This window comes from Ornithorhynchus anatinus, chromosome X3 (assembly GCF_004115215.2).
Source record: "Ornithorhynchus anatinus isolate Pmale09 chromosome X3, mOrnAna1.pri.v4, whole genome shotgun sequence".
NCBI lineage: Eukaryota > Metazoa > Chordata > Mammalia > Monotremata > Ornithorhynchidae > Ornithorhynchus > Ornithorhynchus anatinus.
In genome coordinates this window covers 8,974,232-8,995,831 of record NC_041751.1, presented here as the reverse complement: position 1 = coordinate 8,995,831, position 21,600 = coordinate 8,974,232, and the positions used below count along the sequence as shown (strand labels likewise).

General features: G+C 47.2%; 1 protein-coding gene across 1 annotated transcript in view; it reads left to right on the top strand.

The window, feature by feature from the left end:
* The first annotated feature begins 385 nt into the window (after positions 1-385).
* The window catches only part of SEMA5A (semaphorin 5A), a 366,908-nt gene continuing 345,693 nt past the window's right edge, over positions 386-21,600 (top strand). The window contains 2 exon segments of the mRNA XM_001519071.3: positions 386-458; positions 14,999-15,078. The gene's annotated coding sequence lies outside the window, so the exon portion shown is untranslated.

Genomic DNA, 21,600 nt, shown 5'->3' with positions numbered 1-21,600 from the left:
CCTCCTCCTCCTCTCCCCCTTTCCCTCCTCCCCCTCCTCCTCTCCCCTCTTCCTTTTCCTCCTCCTCCTCCTCTCCTCCCCTCCCCCTTTCTCTCTCTCCTCCTCCTCGTCCTCCGTCCCTGGTCCCGGCCGCGTCCCCTCCGGCGGGCGGTGATCCTCCTTGGGGGGCTCCGCCGACCACCCTTCCCCTGCCCTCCCCGCCCTGCCCTGCCCTGCCCTGCTACCTACCGCTGCCCCGCACCACGGCATCGATAACCAACAGTCCGCCTTTCTGCCCCCCCCCCCCCCCCCGGTCCGGCCCGTGCCCCTCTCCGGCTTGCTATTTGTGCCTCGGTTAGGGGGCGATTGACCCAGCTGCCCCCTGCCTGCCCACCCCCTGCCCACCCCCCCGCCTATCCCCCCCCACCCCGGCCCGCGATGTGCTAGAGGACCTGGACAACGAACCGGACGACCACCTGGTGAGAGAACCTCCCCCCGACCCCCCCAACACTTTCCTCTAACCTCAATCCCCCTTTCCCTTCCTTGCTCTGGAGTGGGTGGGAGCTGGCTTTATTTTTTTTCTTTTGTGTGTGTGTGGGGGGGCGGGGGGCTGTGTTTTTCTGGGATCTCTGGGCCGGAGCATCAGGTGGTCGTGGGTCGTTGCCGCTCTGGTGCCCCCTGAAAAGGGCAGGGGGGTGAGGGATCTCCGTGTGTTTGGGGGTGGGTGCAGGGGGGCGCTCAGCAGGGGTCATCGCCGGTCCCATCCCCTGGACTCCTCGGGGGCCGGGAAGGTGTCTGATGTCCCGGTGTACTCTGCCGAGCGTTTAGCGCAGTGTCGTGCACACGGTGAGCGCTCCGCTGCGGTCAGTACTGACTCTCCAGGCGGGTGCCCTAGGGTCTGGAGCATCCTCCGTGCCTCGCCCGCGGAGACCCCCACCCCCCCCCCCCCCCTTTGCCCCCCGGGCCTTCGGGAGCCTTGGACCAGCATTTGGTTGAGACCCAGGACCGGCCCGTCCGAGAGGACCGGACGGCCGCGGGGAGCGGGGGAGACCGCCAGCCGGCGGCCAGGGGCTTCTTGAAACTTGGGGAGGCGACTCCGGGAAGGCGAGACGGTTTGTTGGGGGAGTCGGGGTGGTAAAGCTGGCTAGCTGGCTGGTCTGGCTAGCTGGCTGGTCCGGCTGGCTAGTCTGGCTGGCCGGCTGGGCTGCAGGAGCAGGCCCTCCCATCCTCTCTCCCCTTGTCCAAGCTACACCTGGGAGACCGGATCCCCCTCCAAACCTCCCACATCCCAAGGCACTTTCCGGCCTCCCTCTCCAACGGTCCAATTTCCAGGCCAGCTGGACCCCGGGGCTCCCTAGAAGGCGGGCGGCGGTGGGAGCGAAAGAGGAAAATGGGAAGCCCAAGGTTTGAAGGGTGGGCTTGGGGAGGTGGGGGAGGGACCGGCGGGCCGGATCCCCGAGGATCCCCTTCCCCCCTTTCCCTCCCCAGCCCTCCTTCCATTGGGCGAGCCATCTTGCCCCCTCGGGGTCGGCGTTGAGCTTTTCTTTTGATGTCGTCGTCGTCGTCGTCGTCGTTTTGGTACCCGGAGGCTACAGTTGGAGAGAGTTTGGGACTTTTCCGGGCAGGAGATACTGCGGGATTCCGGCAGGGGGCGCTGCCGCCGAGCGGTTCGGCTCGGGGCCGGGGCTGCCCGGGGCAGCTTTCGGGGTCACCACCCTGAAGGTTCAGAGGGCAAAGCCTGCCACCCTTTCACGTTCACAAACACCTTCCTCGTTAAGCGGAGGGCCCCGCCGGTCGCTCTTTAAAAGGAGGGGAAGAGATGCGGCTCGCAGACGCCCCGTCGGCCGTGGAAAGACAGACCTTCGAACCGCAGACCGACGCCTAGCCCCGAGAACTCTTTGAGTGCGCCCGGGGGGTCTCCCGCTCGGTGTCGTTGCCGGGAAAAGGAAGGGCAGTTCAGGGAGAAAGTCACGGGGAAGGTTGGCCGCCACGGAGAGCTCAGAACCGAGAGCCGACGCGTCGTCGGAGAGTGGACGGCGGCCTCCGGTCCCGTGGGCCCGGTGGGCCTCGGAGATCCGACGCGTCGTCGGAGAGTGGACGGCGGCCTCCGGTCCCGTGGGTCTCGTGGGCCTCTGAGATCCGACGCCTTGTCGGAGAGTGGACGGCGCCCTCCGGTCCCGTGGGTCTCGTGGGCCTTTGAGATCCGACGCGTCGTCGGAGAGTGGACGGCGTCCTCCGGTCTCGTGGGCCTTTGAGATCCGACGCGTCGTCGGAGAGTGGACGGCGTCCCCCGGTCCCGTGTGTCTCGTGGGCCTTTGAGATCCGACACCTTGTCGGAGAGTGGACGGCGTCCTCCGGTCCCGTGGGTCTCGTGGGCCTTCGAGATCCGACGCGTCGTCGGAGAGTGGACGGCGTCCTCCGGTCCCGTGTTCTCGTGGGCCTTTGAGATCCGACGCGTCGTCGGGGAGTGGACGGCGTCCTCCGGTCCCGTCTGTGTGTTTCAGGGGCACGAGGCCGAGTCGGGTCATCGGCCCGAGCTCTGACCGTTAGGAGTCGCTCCTTTTGGTCGCGACCGTCTCGTCACTTGCCCGAGTTCGGAGGGAAGACGAGGGGTTTTCTTTATCGTGGGAGGTCGTCACGCGGGCCCGAGAGACGTGGGCGTGCGGGGATCTGGTACGCGCTGCGATGGGAAGACTAAAACCACCAGAGTCTAGGGGGAGTTGAAGGAGAGTTATTTCGAGAGACCGGTCGATGGGTGCGAAGCGGATAACGTTCTACCTTGTGTTCGGTTCACCCGATTCTGCCGCAGTAAAAGCGCTCGGGAGTTGACCGGAAGTGGAGCTGGTGCGGTTTGGCCGAAGAACGGGTGCCCCGATAAGGCTTAGTTTACCTGTGGTTTCTTTCCCCTTTCCGTGGTTATTTAACAAGAGGCAGCTAGGTGTCAGGGTTCCGAAGCGGTGGGATGAACGGACCCTTCTTCTGAGTGAAGAAGCAAACCGATGTTTTCGTTATGTGTTTACGGTTTTCAAGTCTTTAGTTTTTAAGCCGGCTTACCTTTGGTAGAAAAAACTTGGGAAGTAACTCAGCATTAGCCGGGCGCCCGCAATATTGCCGGTTCTAGATGTACGCGTATTTGCCGGTGATGCGCTCTGTGGGCTTGCCCTAGACCCAGAGAAGCCGTGAGGGACGGTAATCTGTATTTTATTACTTTTTGCTGATGGCACCGTCTTACTTGGTTACTTTAATGGTGAACAGCTGCAAGACACCCTGCCGAGAGCAAAGACTTGACTCTCCTGGGTGGCAAAATCTCTTTCTGTCCAAAAGGGTTGTTTGAAAGGATAGGGTATGTGACCGAATCAGGTAGCCCGGCTCACATCAAGGAAGGCATCATTAGCCTTAGAGTTCAGACATTTAAATTCGGAGGCATCGTATCTCCTGCATAAAAATCAACTCCTCGCTTCTAAAATTTACAATGCCATCTTGGTTATTTTGTAATTGGATAATTTTTCTGAAATTGTTGCCATAGTTACCCCGACGCCTTGGTAGTCTACCACCGTAAGTATAACCCAGAAGCGCTGAGAAAGTTCTCCTGTTGTTTTGCAGAATAATTCTAGCGTAAAGATTAGACCTTCCATCAAAGGGTTGAGGAAACGAACAGGTAAAAAAAGTGAATTTCCAAACACGTCAGTCTCCCTTCCCCTGAGTCTATAAGTCCGTTTTCGCCTTGAACGTGTAAGTTTCTTTCTCGGAGGGAGTTATTTGAAATACAGGAAATACAATTACTTAGTTTGTCTTTGACCATCTTCCCCGTTCGGGCGTCCCGCCGGCAGCCTCCGGTATCCCAAGGCTTCTCGTGTTTTCTGATTGTTCATCTAATCAGCGTTTAATATTTGGCCTGGAGGAATGCAAAACTGGTCTGCCAAAGACAGATGGCACTCTGCTATTTCTCATTCTTTTAGATGCTGAGATAATCACGTAGATAAAATTGCAATGAACGGAAAACTTGGCTTTTCACGGGGGGGTGGTGGCCCTTTGAGTACGACATTTACGGTAATTTGATGGGTAGAGGCCTCGTTTAAGTCTTCGGGACATTTGCCCCGCGGTCGTTAGCCGCGGCACCGGTGCTGCTATTTGACTGACAAAACAACTGGTAAAGTGAAATGAAACATTGGCTGGTACTGGGAAACCTCAAGGACTTGGTGATGCTGGCCGTCCAGCCCGATGTTAGTCTCTTTGGTGGAAGATCAGGGTAACTTTTCCATTCTACAGATGGAGAAAGAAAAAAAAAAGTCTCTTGCTCTTCTTTCCCGTGTAGTTACTAGATTGATGCAATCAATCTTTGCCATCGGAAGGCTTCCGGGGGTAAGAAAACCTGAACTTGCATTCCACGGTGCATTAGGGAACCCGATGACTTCAAAGAGGGTGTTATGCCCCCAATGCAGTAGAACATTTGAAATGGGATTAACCCTCTGCTGGGGCAGTGTCAACTGGAAACTCTTCCAGAAGAACTGCTGTTAGAAAAGCAAGCAGTTTTTCAGGGGCACGAGGTTAATAGAAGCCTTTAAAGTCAGGAAGAGGATGTTTTAGCCACGTGTCCTGAAACTTGATAAAAAAAAAAAAAATTCGCCATCAGGGACAGTACTTCATCCTCATTTTGATACAGCAGCATTTGGAAGGCTTTTGAATTACTCCTCGTTTACTATTTTACCGAACCTAAAATAGATGGGTGTGTGAGTACAGTGCTCTATACGCAATAAGCGCTCAATAAATGTGATTGACCGAATGGCCGATTGTTAGCTAGAAATAGTGTCACAGTCTCCCTTTCCCCTCGATCAGAGGCAGACCCAGCCTCCTCCGCCCGCGTTCCAGAGCCCCGTTGATTCAGAAGCCTACTTTAAAAGGGACAGAGCTACTTGTTGAGACCTCTTATTTTCAGGGTCTATCAACTCTGTTTATGCTGTACTCTCCTCCTAAGTACAGTGGCCTGCCCACAGTAAGCTCTCAGTAAGTACCACTGACCTCTGCAGAGTACTGTGCTAAGCACTTGATGAATCCAGTAGAATCAGTAGACAAGAACCCTGCCCCCCCCCCCCAACGGAAGCGGCCCCGGGCAGAGGTGGGGTAGAGACCCTTTCCCTCTCCTCTTCCCACTCCTCTCCCCCACCCCAACTTCTAGGGTATACAGTCTAGAAGGGGGGCGACAGACATCAAAACAAGGAAACAGGCAATCCCAAATCCTAAAGCTGGTCATTCCACTGAGATTAATGACGTATTGCTGAAGCACTCAGCATTGACAAGTGAAACAGTACTTCCGGAAGTATCTGTACAGGTTCAGTGGGAAGCCGGATGGGATATCTGTGGTGAGAATCATGATATGGATGTCTCAGGGAATCTGCCATAGCTAATAATAATAATGTTGGTATCTGTTAAGCGCTTACTATGTGCCGAGCACTGTACTGAGCGTTGGGGTAGATACAGGGTAATCGGGTTGTCCCACGTGAGGCTCACCGTCTTAATCCCCGTTTTACAGATGAGGTAACTGAGGCACCGAGATGTTAAGCGACTTGCCCAAAGTCACCCAGCTGACAGGTGGTGGAGCCGGGATTAGAACCCATGACCTCCGACTCCTAAACCCGTGCTCTTTCCACTGAGCCACGCTGCTTCTCTAATCCTATACCTTGTGCTCTGTACACTTGGTCTAGAAAGGGCCAGGTTGCAGAAAAGTGAGTAACATAGATTCCAGGGAGGAGTGTCTGATTAAGTGCAAAATCCACATGTGGCCTGAAAGGTCTAATTTGCTGCCTAAAGGAAAACTTCAAAATGGATCTTTCCGAGAAAAAGCACGCACTGCTGCGTGAATCAGTGTAAAATAAGAGAATTTTACAAAGAAAAGGGGGATTCGAGGCCCTCAGAACGGCTTGCTTGTCTAGGTTACGCTAGGTTCCGTAAGTCTGTACTTATGTCGCTCTCCTTTGAGTTCAAAGATGTTGCTAAAGATGAGATTTCCAGCGAATGCAGCTGTAGCTGATAGGACCGACGATCCTTTTGCATCGTGTGCAGGTGAAGAGTATCCATGACCGCACGGTTGCGTTTGTTATCCTTATGCTTGGAATTGATCTTTATCCATCAATCCATGGTATTTACTGAGTGCTTACTATATGCAGAGCACTGTCCTAAGCACTTGGGAGAGTACAGTACGACAGAATTAACAGAAATGTTCCCTGCCCCAAATGAGCTTATCCCCACTAGACTGTAAGCTCCTTGAAGATGGGGATCTATCATGTCTATCAACTCTGTTGCACTGCACTCTCCCAAGGGCTTAGGACAGTGCTGTGAACATAGTAAGCGCTCAGTAAACATCACTGACATCTTCCTGTTGGTGTCACGAGCTTCCCGAAGCCTCTGCTCCAAGACGGCCTCGTATTGTGATTGTGGCACATTGGAGGGTGCGGCTGACTCGTGAGTCCTAAACCCGTAGGGCAGGCCGGACAGGCACAGAGTTGGAACCGATGGGCTTCAGGCAGGCCCAGGCCATCTCTCTTCTTGCTGACTGGGTTTTCATTCAAGAGGAAAGAGGAAGAAAGGGCCTAAGTGCATATTTAGGTGGACTTTTTATTTGGGTTTCACTCAAGATAAGATCAGCTAAGCATGCAAAGACGTGTTTATCTTGCTGTCTCCAGATGCCAGGAGAGCACTGGAGCCCATACTGCACCGGGCGGCATTTGTTAGCCATGTGGAGTACCGGTCTCGGTTTTCCAGACCCCAGATTTCTTCTTGCTTGTAGCCGGGATCGGGGAGTGGGAGTGGGGGGGGAGAGGCACTTGGCTGAGCTTGGGCTGGGAGAGAGCTCCGCTTTGATTCGGAAAATCCACCCCAGCAGAGTTCACTCTCAGACTCAATCAGTCCCTGTCATTTATTGAACCCTTACCGTGTTCAGAGCAGTGTGCTAAGCCCTCACAGACCCACCGGCGCCCGTCTGTCCATCCATCCGTCCGTCCATCCATCTTCCAGAGAGGTGGAGGAGAGGCAGGGGCCAGATGCCCCGGGTCTGAGCCCACAGCAGGTTTGTAAATGCTGAGAACAGGTTAGAGTATAGACTTGAGTTCTAGGTGCCAGGTGTCCTAAAAATCAGAGAAGGGAAGGACAGTACGGGGGGGAGAAAACATAATAATTATAGTACTTGTTAAGCCCTTCGAGTGTGGAGAGGTATTCATTCATTCATTCAATAGTATTTATTGAGCGCTTACTATGTGCAGAGCACTGTACTAAGCGCTTGGGATGAACAAGTCGGCAACAGATAGAGACGGTCCCTGCCGTTTGACGGGCTTACGGTCTAATCGGGGGAGACGGACAGACGAGAACAATGGCACTAAACAGCGTCAAGGGGAAGAACATCTCGTAAAAACAATGGCAACTAAATAGAATCGAGGCGATGTACAATTCATTAACAAAATAAATAGGGTAACGAAAATATATACAGTTGAGCGGACGAGTACGGTGCTGTGGGGATGGGAAGGGAGAGGTGGAGGAGCAGAGGGAAAAGGGGAAAATGAGGCTTTAGCTGCGGAGACGTAAAGGGGGGATGGCAGAGGGAGTAGAGGGGGAAGAGGAGCTCAGTCTGGGAACGCCTCTTGGAGGAGGTGATTTTTAAGTAAGGTTTTGAAGAGGGAAAGAGAATCAGTTTGGCGGAGGTGAGGAGGGAGGGCGTTCCGGGACCGCGGGAGGACGTGACCCGGGGGTCGACGGCGGGATAGGCGAGATCGAGGGACGGCGAGGAGGTGGGCGGCAGAGGAGCGGAGCGTGCGGGGTGGGCGGTAGAAAGAGAGAAGGGAGGAGAGGTAGGAAGGGGCAAGGTGATGGAGAGCCTTGAAGCCTAGAGTGAGGAGTTTTTGTTTGGAGCGGAGGTCGATAGGCAACCACTGGAGTTGTTTAAGAAGGGGAGTGACATGCCCAGATCGTTTCTGCGGGAAGATGAGCCGGGCAGCGGAGTGAAGAATAGACCGGAGCGGGGCGAGAGAGGAGGAAGGGAGGTCAGAGAGAAGGCTGACACAGTAGTCTAGCCGGGATATAACGAGAGCCCGTAACAGTAAGGTAGCCGTCTGGGTGGAGAGGAAAGGGCGGATCTTGGCGATATTGTAGAGGTGAAACCGGCAGGTCTCGGTAACGGATAGGATGTGTGGGGTGAACGAGAGGGACGAGTCAAGGATGACACCGAGATTGCGGGCCTGCGGGATGGGAAGGATGGTTGTGCCATCCACGGTGATAGAGAAGTCTGGGAGAGGACCGGGTTTGGGAGGGAAGATGAGGAGCTCAGTCTTGCTCATGTCGAGTTTTAGGTGGCGGGCCGACATCCAGGTGGAGACGTCCCGGAGGCAGGAGGAGATGCGAGCCTGAAGGGAGGGGGAGAGGACAGGTAGATTCAGGGTCGTCGGCTTGAACACAGTTCTTGACCCACATGGGGCTCTCCTTTTAAGCAGGAGGGAGAACGTGTATTGAATCCCTATTTTATGGAGGAGGAAACTGAGGCACAGAGAAGTTCAGTGACTTACACGAGGTCGCACAGCAGACAAGTGGAGGAGCCTGGATTAGAATCCAGAATTAGAATCCTCTGGCTCCCAGACCTATGCCTTCTCCACCTTGCCATGCTACTTCACGCTGTTTATTTAAAGAAATAACTAAGGCTTGGATTCTTTTTAAAGTGGTATGAAGACTCATGAAACTAGGATTCAAGATGTGTCTCTCCAACCACCTCCTTTCCTCCACTCGTCCTTCATTTCTATCATCTCTCGCTTTCCTTATGAACTGGATTTTTTGACATTTAAAAAAAAATGTAAGTTTCAAAGGAGCCTGCAACGAGCGAGCGTGTCTCTTGGCTGATGATGACTATACCTATTAACTTTTGTAAGTTCATAAACCCGTAGCTCCAAATGGTCTCACTGGATTGGATTTGTACTGGCAAGCGCTTCTCTGTGCCCGAGGGACTTTTTGGTCTCTCAGTTATGTCATCTGTGAAATGGGAATTGACTGTGATTCTCCATGTGGGATAGGGGCTGCGTCCAACTCGATGATCTTGTATCTACTCCGGTGCTTAATACGGCGCCTGACACATAGTAAACCCTTTATAAATACCATAAAAAAGCTCATCGTGATAATTTCATTTCTGAAAAAACACATTACAAAAATTGAAGTTGGCCTTGTCAACAAGCTGATAATATTGTCCCAGGGAAACAAGTATATATGTGTGCCAAATGTGTGGAGGGCAAATCTCAGTGACACTAAGAGCTTAATATTGTTAATATGCCTAGTAGTGTAGAAACGGTGCTCGGTTTGCCCTTCTAGGTTCAGTTTGTATTGATTCCACGTTAGGCAATTTTGTTAAATTCCATGGGGTAGATTCAGGGTTATTTTTATGGGATTACTTGTGCTCTACTGGGAAATACTGATATCAGCCAACCCATCATCATAGTGGAGAGAGAGAGACCCCAGTAGTGAGAATGAGATTAATTCAAAAAAAAAAAAGGGATTTACGGTTCAGGAAGCCTCTTGAATCACCACAAGCCGTGGCTGTTCTTTTAACAAGGGATGGGATTTAAATTCAGTTGTAAAACTTTAATGATTTTCAAGCCAAGAATGTTGTTTATAACTGATAGCATAAAGTGGGATAATTGTTCCAGATGCTAAAGTTAGCTTGTCCAACAGATATTTTAATTAAACTATGTTCATGCTGCTGTAAGTTTAAATCAATATAATGAATTTACTTGAGAGGCTTCTATGATATAAATTCCCATGTATTTCCTAAAGTTTGGCCCATCCCCACATAGGAAGTTGACACTTCTGCTTACTTGGAGGTAGTAATTAGACAGCAGGTTATCAAAAGAGTGATTGAATTTCTTCAGATTGCTTGCAGCTGGACAGAAATTGACTTGCTTGCTCAATATTTACTCTGGTTAGCATTTGACGACTAATGCGAGCTGGAAGTTATATAATATCTAGGTTGAATAGTTGCGTTTTCATGGACTAAGGGAAGCTTTTGTCTTTTATAAAAGTACAGTGGTGGTGGCGAAAGGCAACTAAGGCAAAATATAAAACTGAATACCCCAATAGAAGGAAAGATGCTTATTCTGGTGTACTTTTAACTTCTCTCTGAGGTTCCACCGTATTAAAAAGGAGACTCAAATTCTGTGTTTCCTAGGTGAGGCAAAGAAGCCAAGAAACACATTCAGGCTCTCAAGCGGCATGAATGCTCTAAGTCTTGTATTCTTGTATTCTTTTGCACTTCTCTTTCTACGTAGAGCCAACTGTTTTTGCCGTGGTTATGAATTATGCTGTTTACTTAAATATCTTTTGTTTTGGTAACTGACACCTTTATTGAGGTGAGGAAAAGGGATTCATGAAATGGAGGGATCTTGCACAAATAGCGAGAACACTCTGATAGTCTCCGGAATATGAGCTCCACCATTGAGGAGGTTCTTCAAGTGATAGAAATGTGAAGACGTGACCTTGGCTTCATCTTCTGAAGCTACTGTAGTCCAAGATGTGAAAAATGGTCGAGCACCTCAATCTCAGTTATTTATCCAAACACTCTCTCAAATATGGGTTACTGTCAAAATGTCACGGGACTTCTAAAATGCTACCATAATTACTTTGAGAAAAATGGAGATCTAACTGTGGTAATTACCGGATATCTCACTGCCTCCCGTTGCTGGAAGGGTTTAAAGACAGAATCCTTCTGGGCGGGCTACCTAGAAATGCAGTCAACTCCCTGAATTGCAATGTGAATTCAGACATAGATCCAACAGGTCTTTCCAATATGGCATATTCAGGAAAAGCGCAGCGAGCGACATGGATAGTTTCTATAAATCTTGCAAAAGTTTCTAAGAGTCAGCCCAGAACTATGATCAGCGCTTAGAACAGCGCTTGGCACATAGTAAGCGCTTAAATGCCATCATTATCATTATTATTAATATTGTTAATAAGCCTGAATGTCACCAAGTATCCCACCGGCGTCCACCTGTGGAGGCCTGCACCCCACCAGAGATTTTTGTTGATGAAAGAATTTAGTGCTCTCGTTGCCGTCGGCCACTCTGTCGGCATTCTGTTTGATGAGAGCACGGGGATGCGCTCTTAAGGGGAGATTTGGGAGATTTTGGGAGAGTTGGCTAGTAATGGGTCATTAGTCTTCAGACTGAATAAAAAATGGTAGTAATCCACTTCTTTATCACCATGAGATTTGGGCAAAGCATAGAAGTCCTATCCAGCCTCCTGAGCACTTTTCGCTAGCATCTCCTATGGATAGTACCTCATATCAGGTGTCAAGATAAGATTACCAACAGTGAGATCCAGAAACCCAGTCAGCTCGTCCGCATTGAGGCGATACTTACCACATAGTTTTTCTGGGTGGGACATGTGAGAAGACTGGTTTACATCATCATTCTCGAGCAGCTGCTGTATGGGGAAATGAGAAGGGATACATGTGAGAAGGGTAGACGGTAAAACATCTTATTGTCTAGACGGTGCCATATTGATGCCTGTGTACTTTTGTTGTCTGTCTCCCGCTTCTAGACTGTGAGCCCATTGTTGGGTAGGGATTGTCTCTCTCTGTTGCCAAACTGTACTTTCCAAGCGCTTAGTACAGTGCTCTGCACACAGTAAGCGCTCAATAAATTCGATTGAATGAATGGAGTGTGGGACACCTCTAGCGGGAGGCAGATCAGCTTGGCATGCAGCGATAATGACCTTCACGTTAGATGACTATGGCAGGTAATCATCAACTATATTGTGTGCAGAGCACTCAACTAAATGCCTGGGAGTGAATTTACCCGAGTTGGTAGACACCTTCCTTGCCACAACTTCTTCACCAACGAGGGGCAAACATATGGTACTCAACATGAGCAAGACTGAGCTCCACATCTTCCCTCCCAAACCCGGTCCTCTCCCAGACTTCTCTATCACCGTCGATGGCACGACCATCCTTCCCGTCTCTCGGGCCCGCGATCTCGGTGTCATCCTTGACTCGTCTCTCTCGTTCACCCCACACATCCTATCCGTTACCGAGACCTGCCGGTTTCACCTCTACAATATCGCCAAGATCCGCCCTTTCCTCTCCACCCAGACGGCTACCTTACTGTTACGGGCTCTCGTTATATCCCGGCTAGACTACTGTGTCGGCCTTCTCTCTGACCTCCCTTCCTCCTCTCTCGCCCCGCTCCGGTCTATTCTTCACTCCGCTGCCCGGCTCATCTTCCCGCAGAAACGATCTGGGCATGTCACTCCCCTTCTTAAACAACTCCAGTGGTTGCCTATCGACCTCCGCTCCAAACAAAAACTCCTCACTCTAGGCTTCGAGGCTCTCTATCACCTTGCCCCTTCTTACCTCTCCTCCCTTCTCTCTTTCTACCGCCCACCCCGCACGCTCCGCTCCTCCGCCGCCCACCTCCTCGCCGTCCCTCGGTCTTGCCTATCCCGCCGTCGACCCCCGGGTCACGTCCTCCCGCGGTCCCGGAACGCCCTCCCTCCTCACCTCCGCCAAACTGATTCTCTTTCCCTCTTCAAAACCCTACTTAAAACTCACCTCCTCCAAGAGGCGTTCCCAGACTGAGCTCCTCTTCTCCCTCTACTCCCTCTGCCATCCCCCCTTTACCTCTCCGCAGCTTAAGCCTCTTTTTCCCCTTTTCCCTCTGCTCCTCCACCTCTCCCTTCCCATCCCCACAGCACCGTACTTGTCCGCTCAACTGTATATATTTTCGTTACCCTATTTATTTTGTTAATGAACTGTACATCGCCTCGATTCTATTTAGTCGCCATTGTTTTTACGAGATGTTCTTCCCCTTGACGCTGTTTATTGCCATTGTTCTCGTCTGTCCGTCTCCCCCGATTAGACCGTAAGCCCGTCAAACGGCAGGGACCGTCTCTATCTGTTGCCGACTTGTTCATCCCAAGCGCTTAGTACAGTGCTCTGCACATAGTAAGCGCTCAATAAATACTATAGAATGAATGAATGAATATGGTAGCGGTAATAGTAGTGATGCTATTTATTGAACGTTTTTCAGAAGGGTGCAGCTCTAGATCATGCAAACGCACTTCCCAACAGTGGCATTAATGTAAGTAGCACATGGTAAGAGTTTACTCCCGGGGGCAGCCCCTCAGCACCCAGGACAGTGCTTTTTCTAAGCAAACACTCCATTCAGTACATTTATTGATGACGGGATCAGGATGGATATATTTAATTCATAGATACTCAAAAAAAAATCATATTTTAACTGATAATTTCAGCCTCTTTACCAAGCCCTCCTGACAATCCAAATGGAATGATTTGTGTTTCATCTTCTTTAACTGACCACCCCACTCAATAATAGAGATGTGTTGAGCCGGAAAATGTCCGAAAGGTGGGCTGCAGTTGGGAAGATGATGCACCAAAAAACCTGGAATCAATCAATCCTACGTATTGAGCATTGACTGGGTGCAGAGCCCTGTACTAAGCGCTTGGGAGAGTGCAATGCAACAGAGCTGAGAGACATGTTCCCTGCCCACCAGGAGGACAGGGTCTGGAGGGAAGGTTCATGTTCTGTTGCCTCTCCTTTCTTGGTTTTAGGCCTCTTTGCTCCTATATATCTGCACTTATTTAGCCTTTTCCACAAGAATCCTGTTCAAAAGTGTCACAGTGGAGTATGGGCAGGGAATGTGTCTACCAACTCTGTTGTACTCTCCCAAGTGCTTAGTACAATGCTCTGTACCCAGTAAATGTTCAAAACTACCACTGACGATGACGATAATGATCACTTTAGTTCTTTTCTGAAGAAGCATCTTGCCGAGCAGTTTCTAGAATTCAAGGTGGGTGAGTAGATAAGGAAAGAGTTCGTGCAGGGAAATGTGACATTTCCTTAGTAATGGTAAACTTTCATTGCATTAAAAATCCAGATAGTTCAATCTCTGTTAGGGCAAAGTAGAATTAAAATGTTATTTTTGCAGAATAAGCCAGGACCTATATTTTCGTAGTCTAAGATTTCTTCCTTTTGGATAGCTTTTGTTTTCTGATAGTAACGAGTTGGCTCATTGCTGAAATGCAGTTGGTTGTCCTCTAGCAGACGAGACAGTGACTCATCCCAGATATTCCTAAACTTCCGACAACCATGTTCATTAAGGAGGAGTCTGTTTCCTTTTGGGGAAGTACAAGAAAGTCATAGAAGGCTGGGCTGTATCAAGTTACCAGCCCCCTCTAGCCTATCAGTAGGTTCTGCTTTTAAAATGTGAACCTAAAATAGATAACCCTTTGGTAGTGGTGGATTTCATGCTGTACCTTCCTGCTCCAGCATTAGCTTTATGGCAGAAGTTAAGGCTGCTGTGTCTTTGAAATTTGTTATAGCTTCAAAATGTTCAGTAGGGTCGAAGTAAATTATGCTGCCATACCTGCCAGGGATCCATCTTGATATTTCTTTTTGGGGGAACTCAGGTTCCCAAATACCAGTTAAATTCCAACTGAGGACTTTGTTTGCAAGTGGTTTACCCGCCTCCTAGAAAAACCAAACTCTGGTGGCTGTTTCCTCCCATCTTTGAACTGAAAATCAGTCTTCTTAACCAATATTTATGATATTCAGGAGGCATTTGTTTAAGAGCATCTAGTTTATAGTGTAACATTTAAGTGTAACATTCTTGCTTTTGACAAAATTTGGGGGCCTAGGACTGCCCCACATTACCTTGGTACTTGGGAGAGATAGAAGTCTCTCAGAAGCCTCTTGTCAAACTTCTGCCCACTTTCCTATCACCTATCTCCATTCCCCACCACCCCTCCCCCCCCCTTAAGGAGCTCACAATCCGATTCCCACTGTTGCTCTGATATAGCATAAATATCTCTTGTTATTTTAGCTTTTTTTAGAAACAGCCCATTCTCCCACTTCTCTCCCCCACCCCTTCCTGGAGCTAGTCCTGTAGTCGAATTCCTACTGGATCAGACTGAATTGTACCAGTCAGAAGGAACGGATGAGTGGCTAACACGGTTTTAACTTTTCCTTAATCTGTTTAGGTGGTAATGCTGCGGATGCCCTTCCTACCCTTGATGTCACTTCGCTTTTACAGCCAGTTGACTAGTACGGTGCCACTCAGGTAAATTGTTGTGCTTTCTTGATGTTTTCTCCTTGTAATTTGATGTTTTTTCTACTTTCTTGAGAAACAGATATTGCATTAGAGAATGAAATCTTCAGCCTCTCTCCGTATTTCCTTTTCTCTCCCTTTCCCACAGTCCTTGTGACTCCTCTGAGGGGCCAGGAGGGGAAAAGAGCATGGAAGTTTGGGGAACAGATCCCATTTAACCTGCTGAATAATGAGGCAGAGATTGCCGTATAACTAAAAAGATTTGGGAAATTCATTATGTCCTCGAGTAGACGAGCCCGTGTGAGGGCCAGCCTAACTCGTGACCCTCTGAGATGAGGAGGAAAGGATGGGGGAGAAAAAAGGAGGAAGGAAATTATCCATGGTGCCTTTGGATGGGATGAATTCAACATGGAGTCCAGCCATGCTTATTAAGGAAGTAGTCATTAGAATGTCTGTTCCTCTCTCAGATTGCAAACTCCATGAGGGCAAAGATCTGTGTCTTCTATTTTTATTGTGTTCTCCCAAGAGCAGGTGTTCAGTAAACAGCATTTATTGATCTAGCCTTTTTCCGGGCAGGTCTAGAAATCACGCTGAATTACACCTCTATAAAGCACTGGCAAATTTCAGTCAATCAGTGGTATTTATTGAGTGCTTACCATGTGTAGAGAACTGTACTGAATGCTTGAGAGAGTACAATATAACAGAATTGGTAGACATGTTACCTGCCCACCAAGAGCTTACAGTCTTTCTGATGCGTCTGCAAAAACTGGACTCCCGAGAACGAATTGCTGAGATGCTCCCAAATGCATTCATTTTTTCCTTATGCAATATTTTTTCTCTGGTTTTGAAACTTCTGTTGAATTTCCTATTATTGCTTTGACGTCCTAATTAATTAGTGGGAAGAGTAGTTCAACCGATGTAAAATGAAAGCCACAGCCCATATTGTAGGCCCAAACTTTTCCAAGAGAGGAAAAAGGACAAAAATAGAATGTCATTTTTGATGATTTCACTTTATTCTGTGTACTCATTTTTCAGAAGACAATTCAAATGGTAACATTTTACTTTATTCTAGAAATGTGGATAAGTGGAAAGGATGTTGTTGGTTGATGTTGAGACTGAAGTGAGGGAATAAATGATGTGTATTTTACCTTATGGTATTTTCTGCTTTCTATGATTTTTCTGAGAAGTTTAGACCCAAATGTCCTATTTGGTATCAATGAAAGAAAAATCAAAACCAGCACAATTTTTGCTCTGCAAATATTATAGTGATTAAAATAGAAGAAAATGAAGAAATCATGAGAAATTAGGACATGGCTATAGCTTTGCTTCGTGGAAATGCAATTATATATATATGAATTGCTATTCCTTGAGCAACTCAGTTGTCCTGGAAAACATCTCTATGGTGTAGGTAAAGGGCCAGAAGTGAGGGGAACTGGAACCCAAACTACTTAAGCAAGTGGCCTAAGTTAACATTACAACATTCTAGAACCCTAAGGACACTTTCTCTGTCCTTCTTGCTTGAATAGTCCCTCCCTGCCTCTTGGTGGCCCATTTAGAACAGAGCCTGTTCAAGTTCTGGAATAAGCATAAGGAGATGGTAGGAGTGCTGTAGAGATTAAATAACATCCTGATGTTTCTAGGGCATTCAGTAAATAGTGCTCTTTTGCAGGAGGAGTTGAGACACTTTCTTTGACAGACCCTTAGCAGTCGATCCCCTCTCTGACTGTCCTACAGCGTGGGAGGCCATTTTGAGTCTTGAGAAACGAGCTTATTTTCCACAAGGCAGTTTTGACTCCTTATCTCTTTCGCTTGACATATTGGACCTTCTGAAATACTCCCACAGGGTATTGAGCTTTGATCCAGCTAGGCAGTGGTCCAGTTGGTTGAATAAGTATGATGGCTTGAAATCCTGTGGATTTTTCTGTGCCTCGAAAGAAGTGGTGTACCTTAAATAGAATTGGGTAATTTTCATTGAGCCAATCATGCTGTACAGCATAGGTTGAGGCAGTTCATTTTGACAGAATTTTGCAAACTGATTCTCAATTTAAGCCAAAGACAAAATTTATTTTACCAGCGCCAAGGGAATTCCTAGATTTTATAACCAAATTGCTAAGAGATTCAGTTGGAAATTGGAGGCGAGTAAGTAGCTATTGGGAAGAGTCACTTAATAGCTTCAATAAATTGGTTAATGGAGCCTCATTTTCCCAGGCCATGTTGCTGGTTGTCATTTTTAAAGAAGTTTACCTTGTGCAAAAGAAAGCACTCTAAAGGCTAAGGATGTAGGTCTTCTGTAGGTTTTCTGTAACACTCTCTTAGAGATATAATTAACTGAAGCACCTTCAGACAGCATATACCCACTGAAAAAAAAACAAGTGTGTAGAGAGAGCAGACCACTTCCCTTCAGCTCTAGAGCTTATAGCTCTGTAGGTAGAGAGTGCTTGGGCTTCATTCTTTGGAATTATAGACCACAGAGTGGTTCATGGCAAAAGCGAGGGAGTGGAAGGGAGGGGAAGGATGCTCAAGTGAGCCCTGTACTTTATCTGCCGAAATGGCATGATGAGATTTTTCACGTTAGACTATATTGATTAAACAATTATTTGTTGAAGTAGACACAAGGCAGTGAAGTGCTCAGGCTTGGCCCATGCCGTGAAAGAAAATTGATTTAGCCAACTTTGGTGTGAGAGTACAGGACAGCATGCTTTGAGCTTGTGATTTAAAGACTGATTCGCAATGCACATATGGTATCTGACAGCTCAAAACATTTTCTCGTATCCTGTGGATTTCAAAAGGCAATTCAAAAGTATTCTGATGTAGAGAAAAATTACGTTTTTGTGGGAGGATGAGGGATGGCTGCTGAGGAGAGGAACTTGACAACTTTTGGATATTTGCAGCTAGGCAGCCTGTGATTTTGGATTTTCGGCTGTTTCCCAGTTACTAACCGTCCAGTAGTTTGAAATGTTCTTTACTTCTTCCTTCTCAAGTGAGCTCAGAGAAACACAATAGCCTCTTCTTCAGAGTGCATCCATTGACTCTAAGGTTATAATGTGTATTTAATTTATTATATTTTTTTAACCACTCCCCGCCCCCCCCCCCCCAGTCCAATCACAAGAAGGGCTTTTTCTTCCCCGCCCCCCACTCCCCCTCACCCCCGGCCCCTACCCCATGGTGCTATCCATGATGGATTGATTTTGAAGGTCCATGCTGAGTGGGCAAGGTTCAGATGGATGGAGATCTCAGCCAAACTCCCAGAGAGCCCAGTTGAGCCCAGGTCTTTTATAAACCAGAAACTGAGCTGCTTTTTCCCTTCCTCTGAGAAAGCAATCATTTTTGCAAAAGCAATCACAGAGCCAATCCTTCCAGTCATCAGAGAGTCTGTGATCTGAAGAAGAGCTGTGAAGCGTTACGATTCAATTTGGTATGGGAACACAGTTCAAATAGCCTGGAACAGCCGGCTGGACTTCCTGTCTGGGTTGCATCCATTATGGCCAATAAATGGCAGTGACAAGTTCACTGAAATGATTTGTAATCAAGAGTCCTTTCACCTTAATTAGTAGTCTGTGTATATCGGTGTTATCTTCGTGAGCCATTATCAAGTTTTGAATGTCACCAACTGCCTCTAAAAATGCTGTTGCACATGTATTCACACACCAACATGTATAAACACACACTTCCAGGGAGAATTAATTTCAGGCATGAAGCTGTTGCAGATATCCTGGACTGTGAAGAACAAAGCACAGCGATTTATGGGAGGGTGGCAGAAATGCTATCAATAGGTTCATTATAAAGGGAACAATTAGTAAATTGTTCATAGTGAAGATTCAGAAACCTCTTCGAGGTTAAGATGCCCTTGTGTCGTATCCCTTAATTTACACTTCTGAATGAAATCAGGATTAGTATTTGGGTTGAATTAAGCTTACATGAGTTAACTTATGGAAACAAGTCAAAAGCACAGTTAAAAAAAAAGAAATACACCTCTTTTTCTTAAATGATGACTTTTCTCATGTTTATCTTTCCTCCGCTTCAGGTACCTGTTTCTACTTAAGGGATCTTTTCCCCCCAAACTTAGCTCCTGGAATTGTCTTTTGCTATATCTTTGGCAGGGGATTGTGACTCTCAGTAATGTTCATTCTTGAATGACACTCATGTTCAAATATTTGAGTCAAAATGTGTTGAAAAGCTACTGAGATGCATTTAGAACATACATGATAAAAGAGGGGCTTCGAAACATAGATTTGTAAATCTGAACTGCATGTTGTTTAATCTTTAAAAAATTGTGGCTGGATCAAAGATCTCAATCGATCAGTCAATCATATGTGTAGTGCTCTTACCATGTGCAGAGCACTGTAGCAAGCTCTTGGGACAGCACAGTACATCAGAGTGGGTAGACACATTCCCTGCCCACAAATGAGCTCACAGTCCAGAGGACGAGCTCACAGGTGATACTATATAAGTACAAAATTTATAGACTTATGAGATTCTTGGGTATTTGTAACTTTGATATTGATTATATGAATTTCTCTGAATAATTTCCAAGGTGAAAGAGTAAAATCAATTGAACATGGCAAATTACATCTCAGCTTTGAATTATGAGAGGGTTTTGGTGTTCTTGAGACAAGTACCTGCTTTGTTTTTGCCTCAATCTACAATAAACAATTTAGACTACTTAAAATATGTTTGGGGGAATAAACCAGCTAAATATAGGGGTACTTTTTGGGTTATGTATTTCTAAAGAGTGTATGGAATATTTTAACTTTAGTATTTAGAAATTTCTTCAAATAATGGAACCTGTAAGTTATGCCCCGGCCTTTTCTCATAGAGATACATTCTTAAGGGAAAAGAGCTCCTAGGAAAATTGCCGTAACTTTAGGGTAACTATGCTTTGCTCAGCAGTTGCAAGCCAACTTGTAACTGAAGCCATCATTCTATTAATTTCACAGTAACCGCTTATAAGTTGAAATGTTCTGTAAGATGGCCAGACTATTTTTAACAAGCTCAAATGTATCCTGAAGTGGATGACATCCAGAATTAGCAGAGATGTCTTGGACATGGAACAACTAACAGTTCATCAGAACAGAGTCATATTCAGCACCCCTGTATAGGGAAACAAAAATAAAGCATGAGAAATGCTGTCCTCAGAATGAATACGTATTTGTTCTGACACATATTTGTCCTGTGGAAACAATAACAGTGCTTCATTGCGCATAAATAAGCCCCAGAAAGAGTTGGTTATTTTATGAATCCTATTAAACTCTAAGATGGAGCATACTAAATGAGCAGAGATAGATCTGAGACTCCCTGAATAGGGAAGAGGACTGTGAGATACTAATGAAGGGAATTAGGTATCAGACTGATTCGTTTTGCCTCTAAGTGGGAATGCTAAGGGGATACATTACAGCATGGTAGTGTTGGAGTTTTTCGCTAGTCTGTTTAGGTGAAAGAGTCGGCGTCAACTGCAGTAGAACTCCAATGCAAGAGGTGGTTGATCATCAAAGTGACCTCTCATCTGTGAAAATAAGAAAGAGAGATTCAGTTACAGATTGTAATTAGTTAAAAAATATGCTTTTCTCATGTGGTATGCTGTGTTATCTCCAAAGCAGAACACTCACTTTCCATAATATACTTGGTTTACCAAGGATCAAGTCATAAGCGCAGTTTGATTGCAATACATGGAGGCAAATTATAACTTCTGTCAGGGATATTTTGATAACAGGAGTTAAAAACATGGCTCAGCAGAGATGGACCAATTTTCACCAGCTCCATTCTGTAGACTTCTTTCCATTAATTAATCTAGAACTATTAAATGGAACACCAACTGTTGATTTTATTTGAAGTCAGAGGGCAAACGAACACCAAAATCCAAGCAGTCTTTCTGTTGATCCATTGATTCCTGTCTCTCTTCTGAGAGAACCATTTCAAGAATCATGAGAATAGGTAGGACTGCCAGAGATCGTCTAGTTTATGCATCTGTTCTGAGCAAGTCTTGACCTAAACCATTCGAGGGAAATGGGAGTCGATGTCATAGTCTTAAAGAAGTCCCAAGGAGGACATTCCACCCTCCTTCCTCGATAACTTGTCCAGTGTTTCACATCTTCTACCAACAGTGAATCAATAGGAGTGTTACAGCTTCCCTCGAGTGCCTATTATAGAGCTGTCCCCTGTATGTTCACAGTATTCATTCATTCAATAGTATTTATTGAGCGCTTACTATGTGCAGAGCACTGTACTAAGCGCTTGGGATGAACAAGTCGGCAACAGATAGAGACAGTCCCTGCCGTTTGACGGGCTTACGGTCTAATCGGGGGAGACGGACAGACGAGAACAATGGCACTAAACAGCGTCAAGGGGAAGAACATCTCGTAAAAACAATGGCAACTAAATAGAATCGAGGCGATGTACAATTCATTAACAAAATAAATAGGGTAACGAAAATATATACAGTTGAGCGGACGAGTACGGTGCTGTGGGGATGGGAAGGGAGAGGTGGAGGAGCAGAGGGAAAAGGGGAAAATGAGGCTTAAGCTGCGGAGAGGTAAA